Genomic DNA, 17,392 nt, shown 5'->3' with positions numbered 1-17,392 from the left:
ATGGGGGCATGCAGGTATAGGGAGTTGCCTACATGACGTACACCTTCTCAGCTCCTGAGAAGTGCAACACTTCTTTGGCTCTTGGACAGACAGCAGAGAGTTGTAGCTGTAGCCATTTGGCAGCCTTGACACTGGTTGTTCTCCATCACTGAGATGCCTGAGGTCTGCAGAGCAGGCGGGAGTTGGCTTAGTGGGCAAGGGGCAGGGGCTACTCTAGCTTGTTCAGAGAGTGGCTGCACAGTGGGGATTCGAAGCTACTATCCCCCTTGGAATACTGTGGTGTCCTTACGGCTGAGAGGCTGGCCTGCAGCATAAAGATGAACACAGAGTTGTACCAGAACTTCTGGCTCAGCATCAGCCACCTTGGATAAGCTCAGCCAACTTTCCACACCACTCTGTTGTGCCAATTCACTGAGATGTTGTAGCCACAGCACAGTAGGTGCCCCACCATTGTATGGTTCATGTGCTTCCTCTTCCTCATGATAGCTGCTAGGGGCTGGTTGCTGCTATACCCCTTGAGGTGCTAGATTCTGTGCTTGCACACTTGGTGCTCTCATCCTCCACTTGGATCGACTCCACCGCCTTCCTTTTGAGGACACTAAGCTTCTCCACTGTGCCATCCAGAATGCTGACCACAGAGTCCACAGCTGGACAGCTGCTCAAGATCTTCTCTAGCTCAGCCACAACCATGGCGACATGGCTTGTGTCTTGGTCAGTGTTTTTCAGAGCAGCCTGAAGATATTTATTCAGTGTTTCACAGGACATCTTGGGGGTCAGGTACTCCTTCCTGCATCTTCAAGGTCATGGGGAGCTGAGCAGCTGATACCTATACTGCCCTCTTGAATCTTCCAAAACATTCCAAATCATTATAATTTAAAATCAAGCCAGTGCTAACATAACTAAGTGAAATTAATATCATTTATTTTTAATCCTAGTTTACTGAAAGTTGTACAAATTTTATTGGATTATTTCTTAAGAAAAGACACACATTGTAAACTAACTGGTGACAATGGCCATGATCTGAGAAATTGAAGACCAAATAGGTTTACCCTCAAATTACTCAGAAGTGCTATTTCTCATGTACCAAATTTGTGATTTTTTTAAAAAGCTTTTTTAAAAAATTGAGGTGAAATTCATCTAACATAAAAGTAACCTTTTAAAAGAGTACAGTTCACTTTATAATGTTGTATAATCTGAATTTGCTTTTATGACTGTGGTTGAAGGTGAGAAAACAAATCCCTGGCATCTTATTTGTAGAGATACACTGACTAGTGAAGCTAGGACACATTCAAAATTTAAGTAGATTTGATCCTTTTTACAATTGCACCAAGAACCATAAAATACATAGGAATAAGTCTAACTGGAAATGTAAAAGATCTGTACTCTGAAAACTATAGAAAACTTAAGGAAGAAATTGAAGAAATTGTGGATAAGACACAAAGAAATGGAAGAACATTCCATGCTCATGGATTGGAAGAAGAAATATTATTAAAATGTCAATACTACCCAAAGCAATCTACATGCAATCCCAATCAAAACTGCACTGGCATTCTTCTCAGAGGTAGAACAAATAATCCTAAAAGTTGTATGGAAAAACAAGAGACCCCAAATAGTCAAAGTAATGTTGAAAAAGAAAACCAAAGCAGGAGGCATCACAACCCTGGATTTTAGCCTCCACTAGAAACCTGTAATCATCAAGACAGTACAGTATTGGGATGAGAACAGATATATAGACCAATGGAATAGAATAGAGAACCCAGAATTGGACCCACAAATGTATGGCCAACTAATCTTTGACAGAGCAGGAAAGAGTATCCAATGGAAAAAAGACAGCTTCTTTAACAGATGGTGTAGGGAGAACCAGACAGCAACATGCAAAAGAATGAAACTGGACCACTTTCTTATACCATACACAAAAATAAACTCAAAATGATTAAAGACCTAAATATGAGACAGGAAACCATAAAACCCTAGGGGAAAAAACAGGCAACAACCTCTTTGACCTCAGCTGCAGCAACTTGTAACTTGACATGTCTCTGAAGGCAAAAGAAACAAAAGCAAAAATGAACTATTGGGACCTAATCAAGATAAAAACATTTTGCACTGCAAAGGAATCAATCAACAAAACTAAAAGGCAACCTATAGCATGGGATAAGATACTTGCAAACAACATATTGGATAAAGGGTTAGTATACAAAATCTATAAAGAATGTAACAAACCTAACACCCAAAAAACCTCACAAAGAATCCAGTGAGGAAATGGGCAGAAGACATGAACAGACACTTCCAAAGAAGATATCCAGATGGCTAAGAGACACATGAAAAGATGCACTCATCATCAGGGAACTATAAATCAAAACCACAGTAAGATATCACCTCACACTGGCCAGAGTGGCTGAAATTAACAGATTTTGGCAAGGATGTGGAGAGTTGGGGACTCTTTTGCACTTTTGGTGGGAATGACAACTGGTGCAATTGCTCAGGAAAACAGTGTGGATGTTCCTCAAAAAATTAAAAGTAGAATTACCCTATAATCCAGCAATATCACTGTATCCTGTATCCTTTGGATACAGGAGTCCTGGTTCATAGGTGCACATATACCCCAATGTTTTTAGCAGCACTTTCAACAATAGCCAAATTATGGAAAGAGCCCAAATGTCCATCAACTGATGAATGGATCAAGAAGATATGGTTTATATGTATAATGGAATACTACTTGGCAGTGAGAAAGAATGAAATCTTGCCATTTGCAACAACATGGATGCAACTGGAGGGTATTATGCTAAGTGAAATAAGTCAGAGAAAGACATATCATATGTTTCACCCATATGTGAAATTTTAGAAATTTAACAGAAGACCATGGGGGAAGGGATAGGGAAAAAATAGTTTCAAACAGAGAGGGAGGGAAACCATTAGAGACTCTCAAATACAGAAAACAAACTGAGGGTTGATGGGGGGAGATAAGGGAAAGTGGGAAATGGGTGATGGGCATTGAGGAGACCACTTGTTGGGATGAGCACTGAGTGTTATAAGTAAGTGATGATTCCTGGAAATCTACTCCTGAAGCCACAAACTGTATACAGTGGACGTTAGCTAACTTGACAATAAATTATATTGAAGTTTTGGGAGGAAAAAAGTAAATAAAAAATATATAAACAAAAAAGAAAGAAAATGTGTAAATATGAAAAAACCCACAAAATTTAAGTTGTTTCACACAGGAAATGATTTTTGGAAAACAAAAAATTAGAGAAAATATGGAATTTAAAGACAAGAATATCAAATGTTCAATATTACATATCTAAACATTAGTCCTTTGCTGTCTTCTAATAAAGCTAAATTTGGGGAGGTTAGACTATAAGGTAATATTTGTGAAAAATAGCATTGATAGGGTCCTTGGACAATGCTGGGTGGATGTGAGGCAAGGGGTGCACTGAAGTACCACCAATATGACAAGTACAGCTTATGATATACTTCTCAGTTTTTTCCTGATGAAAGCACAGATAATGTAAGCATTAATGTCCAACTGAATATGGTGATGGTGTGAAGGAAGAATTTTGCTTTTCTGCTTCATTATTAATAAACACAACAAGCTCTGGATTGCATGAAGCCATGAAGGATCACCTAGTGAACAAAGGTGGTTGAGAGCTGTTAAGTTTTGCATAGGAGTTTGTTTGGATGTTGAGATGACAATGACAGGCAACTATTCTGGACCAAGTACCAGAGTAAGGAACTTGTGACATGGTTTTTTTCACTGAGTGCTTTTTTCTCTCCCAAATAACATCTGCTTATTAAGCAATATATTTAAAGATGGGGAGATTGTTTAGGAATATGAATCCAGTTCTCTAGCCCTTCCAGTATCCATGCCTTTTGCAGCTCTTTCCAGCAAAAAATGAAATCCCCTCTGTCAATCTGGTTTTTACATGTGTTGGCTAATAGGATGCAGAGGAAGAAAATCTGGTTAGTTTGACTCTATGCTTCACAGAACCTTGCCTGTGTCTCTCTTGGACCCCTGCCAAGCCTGATCTAGTCTAATGGGTGATGGGAGACAGAGGTCTCCATTACTTCCACTCTGCCAACAGCCTACCTGCTCCTAGACAAGTGACACTTCCTAGCACAACCACTTCCCAGTGAACAGCCTGCTGATAGCAGCTTCCCAGGGAAGTGCAGCCAAGCTTGACTGAGTCTGGCCTGGTTGCCAGAACTGACCAGATGACACAAAGACAGGAGAGCACTCATCAACAATTATTCTAGTTCTAGCACTTTGGGATAATGTAGCAAAAATTGTACATTATTTGAAGGTTGGGGTGTTAGTATTTGAGATGATTCATTTTATGATGTACCCAAAAGTGGATCAGAAAAAAAAAAATCTGGTATTGTATATCTGTGTGTGATGGTTATTGAAAAGTTCTGCCAAGAATGTTTAAATTTCTGAACAAACTTGAGTGTTAAGATGACAAAACAGTTTGGTTCCAATTTTTCTATGATATAAATCAGAAAACCAGATGTGCCCCATTGTCTGTTATCTTCAGTCTTTTCCATGATTCTAATACTTCTCTGCAAAGGAGGAAGGGCAATGTGGATTTCAATGACAGATAAAATTGAAGAGCAGAAGTAAAAGTAAGAAATGTGGAAGAATTATGTCTACTGAATATATAGTAGGCTTGTCAGAGTTTGCAAAACAAATATAAGATGTACAGTAAGTTTGAATTTATATTAATAAACAAATGATTTTTAGTGTGTCTCAAATATTGCATAGGGCATACTTACACTAATAGATACATTATATATCTGATATATAATGTATATGTGTATATATAGTTGATATACAAGTATATATATATGTATATACGTGTGTGTGCATGTGTATAGTTGATCTGAAAGTCAAATTTAACTGGGCCTCTTGTATTTAATGTAGTAATCCTATTATATAATTTAAATTACATTTGTAATGCATCATTCATCATCTGTGATTCTTGTTGTCCTTACATTATTGTCATAACTCCCATGGACAGTATTGGCAAAAGCAAAGGGTGTATATTTCAGGACAAGTGATGTCTGCTGAGTGATACATTGTGCCTATGTTTATTGGTTTAAGATGATTCAAATAGAAATTGGGGTCTAGAATGATGATGGGGGAAAAGAAGTGAGCAAGAAACAAATGAAATTTGTTTCATATAACAAATAATCTGGAATTAAACAGGAGTTCCACAAAAAGCACTGTTTTTCATCAGGGAAAAATGGAAACGCACACACATATACACAGACACACAGACAGACTTTAGTAGACATGTACATGTAATGCGTAGACTTCTTTTTCTGGGCTTAAACATATAAAAAAAATTCTTGTACTGAATATAAGATCATCAGTTTTCATTCTCTATGTTGAAATTGCCCTGAAAAAAATCTCTGAAGTTCTTAAAAATAGTATATCCATTCTCTGAGGCAAAGTACTCAGTAAAAAAAAATCTCATCTTCAGATTCTATTTCAGTTAATGAGTCTAGAAACCTGAATCTGAACCCCATTGACTAGAAGAGAGGCTGAGTACCCAGGAAAAATGACCCTATGTCATCATGGCAAGGATATGTGGTAATGACATACATGGTCCTTCCCCCAAAAAGACCCATCACCATTTACTCAGATTAAAAAAAAAAAAACCCACAGGGGAACTGACATGTCTGGATCACACCTGCTCCCTGGAAGCCACTTGCACCCAGGGACTGGTCCATGGGTGAATACAAATCCCCAGCTCTCTTGTCTCAAAGATGAGCTGTACTGAGGTATCATGGTGCACTCGCTCCCTCTGCTCTTTCTTGCTTTCCTTCCTCTGACAGTGTGGTTCCTGAGAGCACTCCTAGTGAACCTCTTGCACACAGTTCTCAGAGCCCGTTTCCCAGGAAACCTGACCCTTAGGAGCACATCATTCTATAATCATTAAATGATTCTCTCTTGGTCCAATCAAAAACAGGTTGTTTACTTTTATTTTTTCAGCAGCTGGTAATTGGAATGGAATTTCTTAAGGATATTTGTTTATCATGCTGTTGACTCGGAGGAGTCATTGTGGGGTCTGTCTCCATGATAAGCTTGAAATCATCAAATCCCTGTCTTACCTGCTGATTTCTTCACAGTGTCTAATCATCTTTGAGACAGAACCCTGGCTAATAGGAGCTACAAAAACATGTATAAACACTGGTTTACTTAATCTATAAAGGGCTATCTGGGGCAGGAATAAAAGGAGAAATAGTTAAAATTCTCCCCTCTGTCTCCTTCCCAGATGGTGACAGACAGTTCTCTGCTGCTCAAATTAAACAGTGGCTCACTGTGGATACACTGGATCTCCTGCTATGGGCAGGAAGAATGGGGGTAGCTGGCTCTTCATATTGGGTTCATGTTGCCTTTCCCAAGCTGGAGGGTGGAGTGGTGGTGCTAAATATTTTCTTTCAGTATTTAAGCAATGTCCAACATTTAGCATCTGCCTAAAGTTCTCAACTTCTTTATGTGTTAAATTTCAACAGACACTTAAAAACTGACTCATGCCAATATTCCAAACTCAACATGTTCATAAATAAACTCAATCCCTTTGCTCCTGATTGCCATCCTTGCTCACCTTGTATTCCTTGTATTGGTTGTTAGTAATTGTACTCATCCTGTCCCCCAAGTTGGAAATCTGGAACTTATTATTGATCCTCTCTTCTCCCTATCCTTCTGCCAACCTCCATGTAACCAGTGGTCCAGTTCTGTTGAGTCTCTCTCCTAAATATCTCTGAAATACATCCCCTTTAATCTGTCCTCAGCGCCATTGTAAATTTCAGAACCCCACTCTCTCATGCTCTATTGAAAGAGTCTCCTATTTGGTCAATTTACCTACAGTGACCCCCTTCTAACTCTTCTGTCACTCCTGCACTAGATCGGATTCTGTTTTCTCTTGGTTTGGCATTGAAAGATGACATAACCCCTCAAGGCTGGCTACTCATTCAGATGATTTTCAAAATGTGATCTGTAGAATCTGAAACAAGTCCACTTTCATCAGTTTTAAATCCTGAACTTACAGAAAGGTATCCTCAGCTTGGGAGAATTTGGAAGCTATTGTGATGCAATATCGACTATTTGTATTTCCCCCAAACACTCCAAGTTGCTTCACGAGTACTTTCTCTTGTCCATGGATATTCTGTTTGGAACAGTCCTCACTGTTTTTACAACTTGGTAGATCACTGATTTTATTTCAAAAACGCTTGGAAGTCACCTCATCTTTGAAGCCTTCCTAAACTGAGGAGCAGAGCACTTCAGAGGCCACCTCCATTTTATCTTTGACCATTTTGAATGGAGAAAAAGTTCCCTTTTCCAACTCTGCAAATTCATGACATTTTAGATTCTATTCTATTTCTACTTGAAAATTGGCCAATTCCTTTCTGTACTCATTTATATTTTCTCATAAAAATGTACTGACTGCAACCTATCACAATTAGTGTAAACTAGTTTCATTTTCCAACCTCTTTTCCCTGAGGCCTGGCACCTAAGTCAATCTCTCATGTTCTAAATTCTTCATGATGCCCCCAATCCTGATACTATATTTTTGTATTTTCATGTAGATTAGGTTTTGCTGTGGTAATAACTCCAAAATGTCATGGTTTAAAGAAGCAGAGACTTTTTCTTCATGGCACATGTCTACAGGTGGTTGTATATTTTTGTCACCTTGGTCCCCAGACTGACAGGAATGTGCCATCTAGAGTGTGGATGGTTTCTGTGGCAGGCAGCAAGACCCCATTGTAAATCCTACCTCAGTCCTCAAAGCTTCTTTACAGCAATGATACACATCATTTTTGTTCACACTTTGGTGGTCAAAAAATGCCATGTGGCCACATCTCACTCCAAGGAGGGAGGAATAAGTCCTGTCTCTGGAATGGGGAATATTTGATGCACTGAACTCATGGCCACTATGGTCCAGTTCATTGACCCTTGGAAATATACAAGAATTTAGTAATTTTTATACTTTCTTAGTTAAAAAAAGATTTTAGGCTCTCAGCATGGATCCACCATGCTGGTAAAGTCTGTGAGCCCGAGTTTAGGCCCTGGCAAGCCTAAACCCGTAATAAAGCCCTTTGCTTTTGCATGCGTGACTCGGTCTCCCTGGCGGTTTCTGGTTTTTGGGGACGATAAAGAAATCTTGGGTATTACATATGATGCATTGGCCGGGAATCTTCCCCCCCCAGAGCTCCTGGGACCCCGACACGTTGGGCCTAATCGCCAGCTGGTGAGTGCACTCATTTCTTGTCAGTCTGTGTCTAAGTCTTTCTTGTTTGTCTGGTTAGTTTTTTGTATGCGCGGGCCCTTGTGTGCGGGGCCTAGGCAGGAGGTGGCCAAAACAACCTCCGTGGGGTCCCAAAGGAGCCACGTGGATGTGCCATGGAAAGCTCGTAGGTGCCAAGGGACCGTGGGTGCCAAGAGACGTCTCAGACCCACTGTGGAGGAAGGGAGGTAGAGAATAAGTCCTCGTGAAAGACCGAGGCAAAGTGTAATTCCTCCTTGGCGAGGGGTGGCCGAAACGATCCCATTGTGTGTAAAAGTCCGGAGAGGGATCCAGCCCCCCAGCATTTGTTGAAGCCCAGGGGGCCAAGGGGGAGCAATTGGAGTTTGACTCCCTTGGTCCAGGGGGTCCCCACTGGTGGCAGCAGTGTGACCCCTTTAGGTACAGGGGAAGATTGGGGCAGGTCTCCTCTTGTAGGACGGACTCGAGTATACACGGGTGAGGGTCGGTTCTGTGACTCTGGTGTCAAAACGGCCTGCTGGCAAGGGAAACCTGGGGCTGGAGTAAGTGAGGCTCCTCTTGCCAGGATTCTGGTGGCTCTCTGGAACAGGTCCTACACCGGCGGCACAAGGGAAAGCTGGGTCCCTTGGCTTAGCCATAGAGCCAACTTGTGTCTGTCTTTCTGTGCATCTGTTTATGGTGTGGTATGTTTCTCTGTGTGCTTTGTTTGTGTAAGTCCTCCTTGGGAGGGAAACAAAGTGTCTGAATTCCACGGGCAAGTGTCATTACCTGTTTGCATTCGTGGAGATATGAGTGGCAAGTGTGGCATCTGTTGGAGATACAGGTGTAGGTAGGGCACTCACTCGCATTTGTGTAAGGTTTGAGAGAGGGTTTCAGTCCTGCGGCGCTTGCAGGGACCCCAGAGAATGGGAAAAGATTGGGTCTCCCTGTCTGTCTGTTAGAAATCCTGCTGGTGGCAGCAGCAGGGTTTCGTTTCTGTTGGAGACTCTTGTGTATACCTCTCTACGCATCTGTTTGCTGTGCAACTGTTTGTCTAAGTCCTCCGAGGGAGGGAGGCAAAGTGTGAGTCCTCAACGGGACAGGATGAAGGCGAAGTGTAATTATCTGTTCGCTGTACATCTAAGTGTAATTTTGATTGTGACTGACTGACGAGGACATGGGACAGTCTGCTTCAAACCCCTAGATCTTTTTTTGCAGGAACAAATGGCCGACCTTCAACGTTGAATGGCCAGAAGATGAAACCTTCCACCCTGGTTAAAATCTTTTCTTTCTCCTAGGATCTTAGCGGCCAAGAAAATTACTGCCTCCTGAGAAACCAAAAGTATTGGAGCTCTTCAGTAACATTTCTGGCTTCCCCTCTCTCTCTTTGTTTTTGCACCTACTTGGGTGTGATTTGCCTCATTGTCTTCTCCCAGCCTCAGAGGCTAAGAGCAAAAGGCACTCCCAAGGACAGCTAGGTTTTGGGAGCTGGGGAGGCACTCTTGTTTTTTCTGCCACCCTGAAAATGGCGCCAGTAATCTGCGAGAGTCACCTGTTAGAACCTCCGGAGGTAAGCTAGTTTATCATCTGAATTTTAAATGCACATGTGCTTTTGTCTGGGGTATTAAGTGGAAGCCTGGAATCCTGACTTCCTGTCCCAGGGCCACATCGAGACGTCGGTGGGCCCTTTAGTAAATCTGTAAATCTCTGTTTTGTGGCCACTTCTGTACTTGTTTGTCCAGTTGTTATTGTCATTGTTTTTGGTCTTGTCTGTGGAAAGTCTATGGGAGGAAATATAATAGCCTCTGGTGTGTGTGTGAGAGAGAATGTGCTGCTCGGTCTGGCTTGCCTGCCGAGTTCAAGTCTGTGGCTCCACGGGTGGGCATCCTTAAGATCCCCAAAAGCCCACGGGACTGTGCAGAGAAGGAGAACTTATTGGTCTGAGATAAAATCATATTGAAGGGGACACTGACTCTCTGTGTTCCTCTGCCTTGTAGAGTGAGGGCTTCTCCCTCATTCATTTCCCAGCTTAACAGCTAAAAATTTAAAACTGAAAACTCTCCCCCTCTGCCCCTCTTGCTCTCCCTTCCCCCTTTCTTCTATACCACCTGGGTGCAAAGAGACCAATCTGCATAAATTGCCGGAGGCCACAGGCTCTTCCTCTGCGTTAGGTGGGAAGAAACAAAAGACCATGGAAATCAGATTTTTGCATCAAATTTCCAGGTTAAAATTAACTGGGGAACGAAGTGTCTCACATGGCTCATTCAGTGTTTAAATGAATCTAAGTCTGTTGGTTTGCTATAGTACAAATAAGTTCCTGTTAAATAATAGTTAATTTGGTCTGTCTCAGTTTTCATGGGCAATTGTTAAGGTTTTACTTTGATAAATTGAGATTAAATTCATTGGCTGTCTAATTAGATAAAAACTAAAAGCCACAACTAGTAATTGGCATAATGGTAGAGGATAAGGTCTGTAAATGCTTGTGCTTTTGACTTGTGGCAAAACAACTGGGGATATTTAAAACTGTTAAAAAGCTGCTTTGTACTTAATTGATTCATAAGTTTAAAATCTCAGAAAAGTTTTGGTTACTAAGTCCTCAATTGGAGACTAAGTTTTCTCAAAGTTAAAATTCTGCTAAATGTAATTTAGACTGAGGGAAGAAAAAAAAAAGCAACCCTATATGCAGGAAGTTGGGCATATGTAAGGAAAATATAAGAAATAAAAGTACATTTTTGTTAAGGGTAAAAGAAAGTAATTTTGTCTTAAATGAGACTGGTTGTTTATAGAGAAACGGCTTTGAGAAAAAGTTTAAAGGCAAAGGAAAGTTACAGAAGGTTCCTGTAAGAAAATCATTAAAGAAATTTTATGTGTGAGGTTGAGATAAATAGAATATTAAAGGGATATTGGTATAAGGTTGAAATTCTGCTTTTCTCTCTTTCAAAAGACAAGTTTTTCCGGACCTTTGGTCTGCTCTTGTTAAGACTATGTAAATGAAGGGTTTCTCTTTTGTTAAGAAGACAAAAGCTTTAGGTCCTATCTTTATCAGGTCTTTGATTGCTTAGTTAAAACTTCTCTGAGGTTAAAAAAGTTAGGTTTGGCTAAAGGATTCCAAAGGCAAAGAAGATCTTTTATTGCTCCTTTGGTTAAATAAATAAGAGTTTTCAGATTTGTAACAATTTGTAATTCTATTTAGGATGTGCGTTGTAACTTCCTAAGGTTTTTAACTAATTTCCCAGTATTCAAATGGTAGAGAAGTCTTTTGACCAATGAGGCCCTTTCATTCAGGATGCCAAGTTACTTAAAAAGCCCTGTTGTATAGGTTATATTGTATGGGTAAATGCTGCAACTGCTCAAATATATGTGCAGCCCTTAAAGTTTTAATGTTTGGGTACAAGATCATTACTTAACACCTTTAGTAATCAAAATGTTAAGTGCCACTAAATTTCTTTGTTAAAGTGCATCATAATGAACTCCTCAGATCTTTAGATTCTGTCACAGAACGTGTTTCTTCTTCAAGGGAAGTTGTAAAGAGGAGTTTTGGGACAAACACAGTATTTGACATCTTTTAGGTTAGTACTAAAATGGGTAGAAATTTCTAGAGCTAGAAGCTGCATTCAAGCTGAACAAGAATTAGAAACATAGGATTAAGTGAACTGATAAAAATTATAGTTTTGTAACTTGTTGGATATATTGTTGGTCCTTTAATGTTTGCTTATCCAGATTAAGAAACTTTCTCTTAAGATATCTATGATATACAGAAATGTCATAAAGTATTTGTCTAGAGCATTTATCTTTTCTCTCTACTTAAACCATCTGAAATTCAAAAACTCAGTGAGTATTCTTTCATGGTCATTACAATTGTTTGCATAAGTTCAATAAGAATCTGTTCATTTTATAGTAGGACACCATTGGAAATACTGGTTATTTTACCAAAGCTTTGACTGGAATGTCCTATTTGAGAGTCATGCATAGGCTCAGAGATGACCTGACAGCTTTAAGGAACTAAGGTTGACTTTATGGAACATGGAGCCATAAAGCCTCATGGAAATGTTGGCTGAATACCTTGCTCACAGAGTTCCCAGCAGCCTTGCCAGGTGAGTAAAGAAGGTCACTTCCTGGCGGGGGCAGGAACTTCAGCATGTGTTGGGAGCCTCGGGAAGAGGAGTTTACCCAATTTAACAGGTATTGCAGGCCTGTCTGATGGAAAGTGCTGGTTTGGCTTGGCTTCTGGCCCAGAGAGGCTACTAAAAGTTCAACCTGGAGATTCCTTATATAAGGACCCAGCAAAGCAAGCCTTATAAAGTCCTCATAAACAATCTTTATTCTTGCTGAGCTTATGTAAATAATTAGGCCAGGGTTGTTAAGACTGGACTCGTTCCACCAATGCATTAGTCTCGATTTGGCTATCTCTGATAATGGAGGTTTTTTTAGAGAGAAAAACTATGTTTCAACAATGCACTACTGTAAATGTAATTCTAGTTCTGAGTGTCTTTAAATATTTGTTAATGAATCTCACTCAGGCTTGTTAGTCTGTGAGGATGATATTTAAAAATGGGTGTCAGCCCCTATTAAAGTTTTAGGTATCTCTCTGGAGTTAAGCGGACCAACTCAGAAAAACCCTCAACCTGGTGAAGTGATCCAGATCCAGTCGATCAGCTTGAACTGATCCTCAAAAAGACTCTGACTCCAGAGATCTTCAGCCCTGCTCCAGCCACACCCTGGAAGCTGGCTGGTTTAGCACTGCAGAAGCCTGAGGAATCATCGGTCCAGTAAAATAAACTGTCCTGTCTCTTTGCCATTGGACTGGCAAATATTGCCCCAGAAAGCTGGGGAAACAGCAAAAGTTCCTGATAGGCTGTTCTGTTGACATTAATTGCCTCTGATCTGGGCATGGGATTTCAACACAGCAGAAGGTAAGGGGAGCCTATGCCTCTACCGCCAGACTCTAATGGGGGGTCCTCAGGTGGCCACTAGATGGCCCACCAATTTGGCTAAGGTTAGTAATGTAGAAAGAATCATAAAGGTTTATTGCACTTATACACCCAAGGATCCTGAAGAAATTGGCTGTCATTCTTACTTTTGTAAACCAGAGAGCACCCGATATTAGAAATCCTAAAAGAGACCCTTACCAAATTAACCATGGAGACTGGCGGAAATTGGCTAAACTCTCCTTCCCTTTGCCCTTTATACCAAAGAGGACTATGCTAGGCTTTAGGGGAACAATGTTACTTCTATGCCAATAGCTCAGGAATTGTACAGAATAGTCTAGCTGTGGTTCACGGCCACCACAAGAGAGGAGAAGAACAAGGAGCCAAAACCAAAATTGATATACTTTTAACAGTTGGCTCTTGTATCATAAATAAGATCATAGCATTTGTCAAAGAGCAGGTAAATGCTATTCTGTTAATGGTCTTAAGAGCATGTAGCCTTAAACCAGAACAATGGTAACATAGCTGACCCAGGATTGGGTCAGTTACAAGACAGAGGGGGGAATGTAAGGACATAGGTTTGAGACAATAGAAGGGCACACATTGCCCAAGGCAAGAGGGACCACCCTTGTAATACCCTTAACATTCCTAAGGGCAGGCCTAGAAATAAAAGCTATAGGTAGTCACGTATTGCTTAAGGCTAGTTACACCCTATGTGAGGGTCCTGGGTCTACTCTAATTGGTTAACACTCTAAATATTGTAATTGGATAAACCTGCTGTCAATAATATTGTGTAATAATGATTGGATCACTATACCTGTTTCACAATTTCCTGTAACTCCCCCTTCCCAAACTCATAAAAGCCCTACCCCGCCTTTGTTCGGGGGCTCTCAGCATGGATCCACCACACTGGTAAAATCTGTGAGCCCGAGTTTAAGCCCTGGCGAGCCTAAACCCATAATAAAGCTCTTTGCTTTTGCATGTGTGAAAAAAAAAGGATTTTATTTTTAAGTACTCTTTACACCCAACATGGGACTCAAACTCACAACCCTAAGGTCAAGAGTCACATGTTGAGCCAGGTGGGCATCCCTTATATCATTTCTTTTTATTTTATTTATTTAGTTATTATTATCTTTTAAATGTTTATTTAGTTTTGAGGGAAAGAGAGAAAGAGAGCAAGCAGGGGAGGGGCACACACGTGCGTGCGCGTGCACACACACATGCACACACACACACGCAGAATCTGAAGCAGGTTCCAGGCTCTGAGCTGTCAGCACAGAGCCTGATGTGGAGCCTAAACTCATGAACCATGAGATCATGACCTGAGCCCAGGTACCTTATTTTCTTCTTTAAAATCTTTGTTAGATTATTCTTTTCACCTTAAACTATGATTTGAAACTCATTTATCCTGTTTCTAATTTGTTTAGCTTTGCCATTAATATTTTAACAAACATACTTATACATATTTTCCCATCAATGTTAAGAAGTAATGAGAATTCTCATACATTGCTAGAGAAAATGTTTAGCTGCTTTAGAAAACATTTTGGCAATTTCTCAAAATGATAAACAGAGTTTCCACATGACCCAGAAATTCCACTTCTAGGTATTTGACTAAGATTTGAATACATCTCTCCACATAAAAAAATGTATACAAATATTCAGGACTGTGTCCTAAATGTGGAAACAGTCTGAATGTACATGAAATAATGGAAGAATAAAAAAAAAAGATCCATTGTATCTATACAATGGAATATTACTCAGCTTTAGAAATAAATGAAATACTTATACATGCTACAATATGCTGAACTTCAGAGCATTAACCACAAATGAGGAACATATTGAAATATACTGAACATAATGAATTCACCAGTCATGATGGATCACATTTTTTAATTCCATTTATATTAAATGTCTAGAGTAGGCAGGCTGCCTAGATGGCTCAGTGGGTTGTGTCCAACTGTCGATTTTGGCTCAGGTCATAATCTAACAGTTGAGGGATCAAGCCCCATGTCTGGTTCTGCACTGACAGTGTGGAGCCAACTTGAGATTCTCTCTCTCTCACTCTCTCTCTCTCTTGCTCTCTCTCTCTCTCTCTCTCTCTCTCTCTCTCTTTGTAGGATTTGAAGTCTGCTCCATAGCCAATGATACCCACAAGTTTTAAGATATTGTTCATGAGAACATAACAAGAAACCAAAGCAAAAATGACAATTGTAGAATAATTTCTGTGAATGTATTCCCTAAAGCCAGGATTCACCTGAGCATGCCAAGTTTTTAAACCTTGTAGTTGTGTACACACATTGCAAAAGAGGAAAAATGTCATCATCTGTGATTCCTAACAGAGTAGGGGGGAAATATGGAGAGAAGAATTTTTGTTTGAGAAATCACATTTCAGCTTACTATTGCTTTCATTTGTTTCTAGCCACAGTATTCATTTAGATGTCCCAGATAAATCAAAAGAGGGCAAGAGCTATTTCTGTCTGTCCAAAGAGCTCATGGGTCAAACTGAATTTTACAATTGCATTTGGTCTATTGTGTGGGTACCTACAAATGCATATAATATTTAAATGTTCTAAACTCCTGCGAGATCACATCTCCAGTGAACAAGGGGTCATAGCTTCTGTGTCTTTCCCATGGAGTCCTAGAAAGCATGGTATATATTTATGACGCAACCTTAGTTTCTTCAGCTGTAAATGCTGGATAATGGCTATCTCTCTCACAATTACTACCAATGTGGGTGAATTTAAATAATAATATTCAAGAGGATATATACAAATACTCTAAGATTAGCCCTTATATTTTTCAGTGACGAATCTTCACTGAGAAGAAAACAAGTGAGGAGGAGAGATTGGGGATTTAGATGTGGGGGCTCCTGCTGTGAGCAATTCACTACATGGAGTTCCTGGAGGTGTGTCAAGGCCTACAGGCTATGGAGGAACAGAGGGCACTGAGCAGGTAACATCTCCATACCCCTCACAGGTTGGCTTGTTGAATAACATGAGCTCAGCCCTCTGCTGTGGTGACAGCCGCAACATTGTGGCCATGTGGTCCCTGAGTGCTACGGGTCTTGCTTTTTACTTGGGTTTCTCTGTACTGTCCCATCTTGAGGGAAGCTGTGTTTGAGCCCATTATAGCCAATTCAGGTAAAAACTCAGGATGATGAGGATAAAGGTGAATTTGGGCTCATGTTAAGAGTTTTCTTGCTGTTTTCATTGACTATAAGACTGCCTGCCAGATTTGGCAATTAAAGTGTAGCATACCTGCTACTTATGAGTTTCACATGAATGACAAGTAGTGTTTTAGCTTAAGTATATCCCAAATATTTCACATTTAGCTGGGAGTCGTGTATTTTATCTGGCAACCTGAATTGGCTGATATTTAAATCTCAGATACAGCATAGAATCATAGAGTTCAGTGGAACCTTTAGGATTTATTCACTGCATTGCATTAGTTAAAACATATCTGAACTGTCCTAGTCAAGATTAGAACCTACCTTACTTTTTTTTTAATGCTTGTTTGTTTTTGAGAGACACCCAGGCACCCCTAGATCCTACCTCTCTTAAATAATTCCTTTACTTCAAGGAAATTCTAGAATCTATTCTAAATCCATTCTTGAGGCATCTTTAATCCATGTGCATGAGTGGTGAATGTGTGTCTGTGTGTGTGCACACGTGTGTGCACACGTGCAAGTGTATGTGTATGTGTGTGCTCATGCACATGTGTGAATATGTATCTCAGGACATGCATTTTTATATGTGTATTCACATCCATATGACAGGTATAAACAAAGTGTCTGAGTTCCATTCCTCTGTAGAACGAAGAAGTGTGTGCTTGAAGACCTGGATTAGGTCCTGTGTCAGAGTTGTCTTCTGTCATTTGTGAGCACTGGAATTACTGGTGAGTCATAGGGCCTGGCAGAATAGGACACTTTGTAACAGTCTCAGAACATAGAAGATGATCTTCACAAAGTCCTATTTGTTCTACACTCTCAGGCAAGATCTCTTAAAAAAAATGAAAGGCAGGATGAATAAAATATGCCAAAAGATACTTTTAAAGGCAGGAGAATCATATTTCTTGTAGCTTAGCATATAATTTACCAAACTGAGATGTCAGTCATTATAAATGCATGTGATCACTTTTTTTTGAGGTGTATAAACTTTCTAAAATGAGAAATGAAGGAAGCACTCAACAGCTCATGCCAGGAGTCTGTTTATAAAAAATTTT

General features: G+C 40.1%; 1 long non-coding RNA gene and 1 pseudogene across 1 annotated transcript; one reads left to right on the top strand and one right to left on the bottom strand.

Annotated features, from left to right (window-relative positions):
• Nucleotides 1-257: 257 nt before the first annotated feature.
• LOC115302356 lies at nucleotides 258-7,850 on the bottom strand (annotated as a pseudogene).
• Nucleotides 7,851-9,772: 1,922 nt separating this feature from the next.
• On the top strand, nucleotides 9,773-17,023 carry LOC115301672. Its single transcript, XR_003913236.1, has 3 exons — nucleotides 9,773-9,813; nucleotides 15,975-16,123; nucleotides 16,947-17,023. It is a non-coding gene; the product is annotated as an uncharacterized LOC115301672 (long non-coding RNA).
• The last annotated feature ends 369 nt before the right edge of the window (nucleotides 17,024-17,392 follow it).

This window comes from Suricata suricatta, chromosome 9 (assembly GCF_006229205.1).
Source record: "Suricata suricatta isolate VVHF042 chromosome 9, meerkat_22Aug2017_6uvM2_HiC, whole genome shotgun sequence".
Taxonomy (NCBI): domain Eukaryota; kingdom Metazoa; phylum Chordata; class Mammalia; order Carnivora; family Herpestidae; genus Suricata; species Suricata suricatta.
Note: the sequence above shows the minus strand (reverse complement) of the source record. Positions and strands in the feature narration are given on the sequence as shown.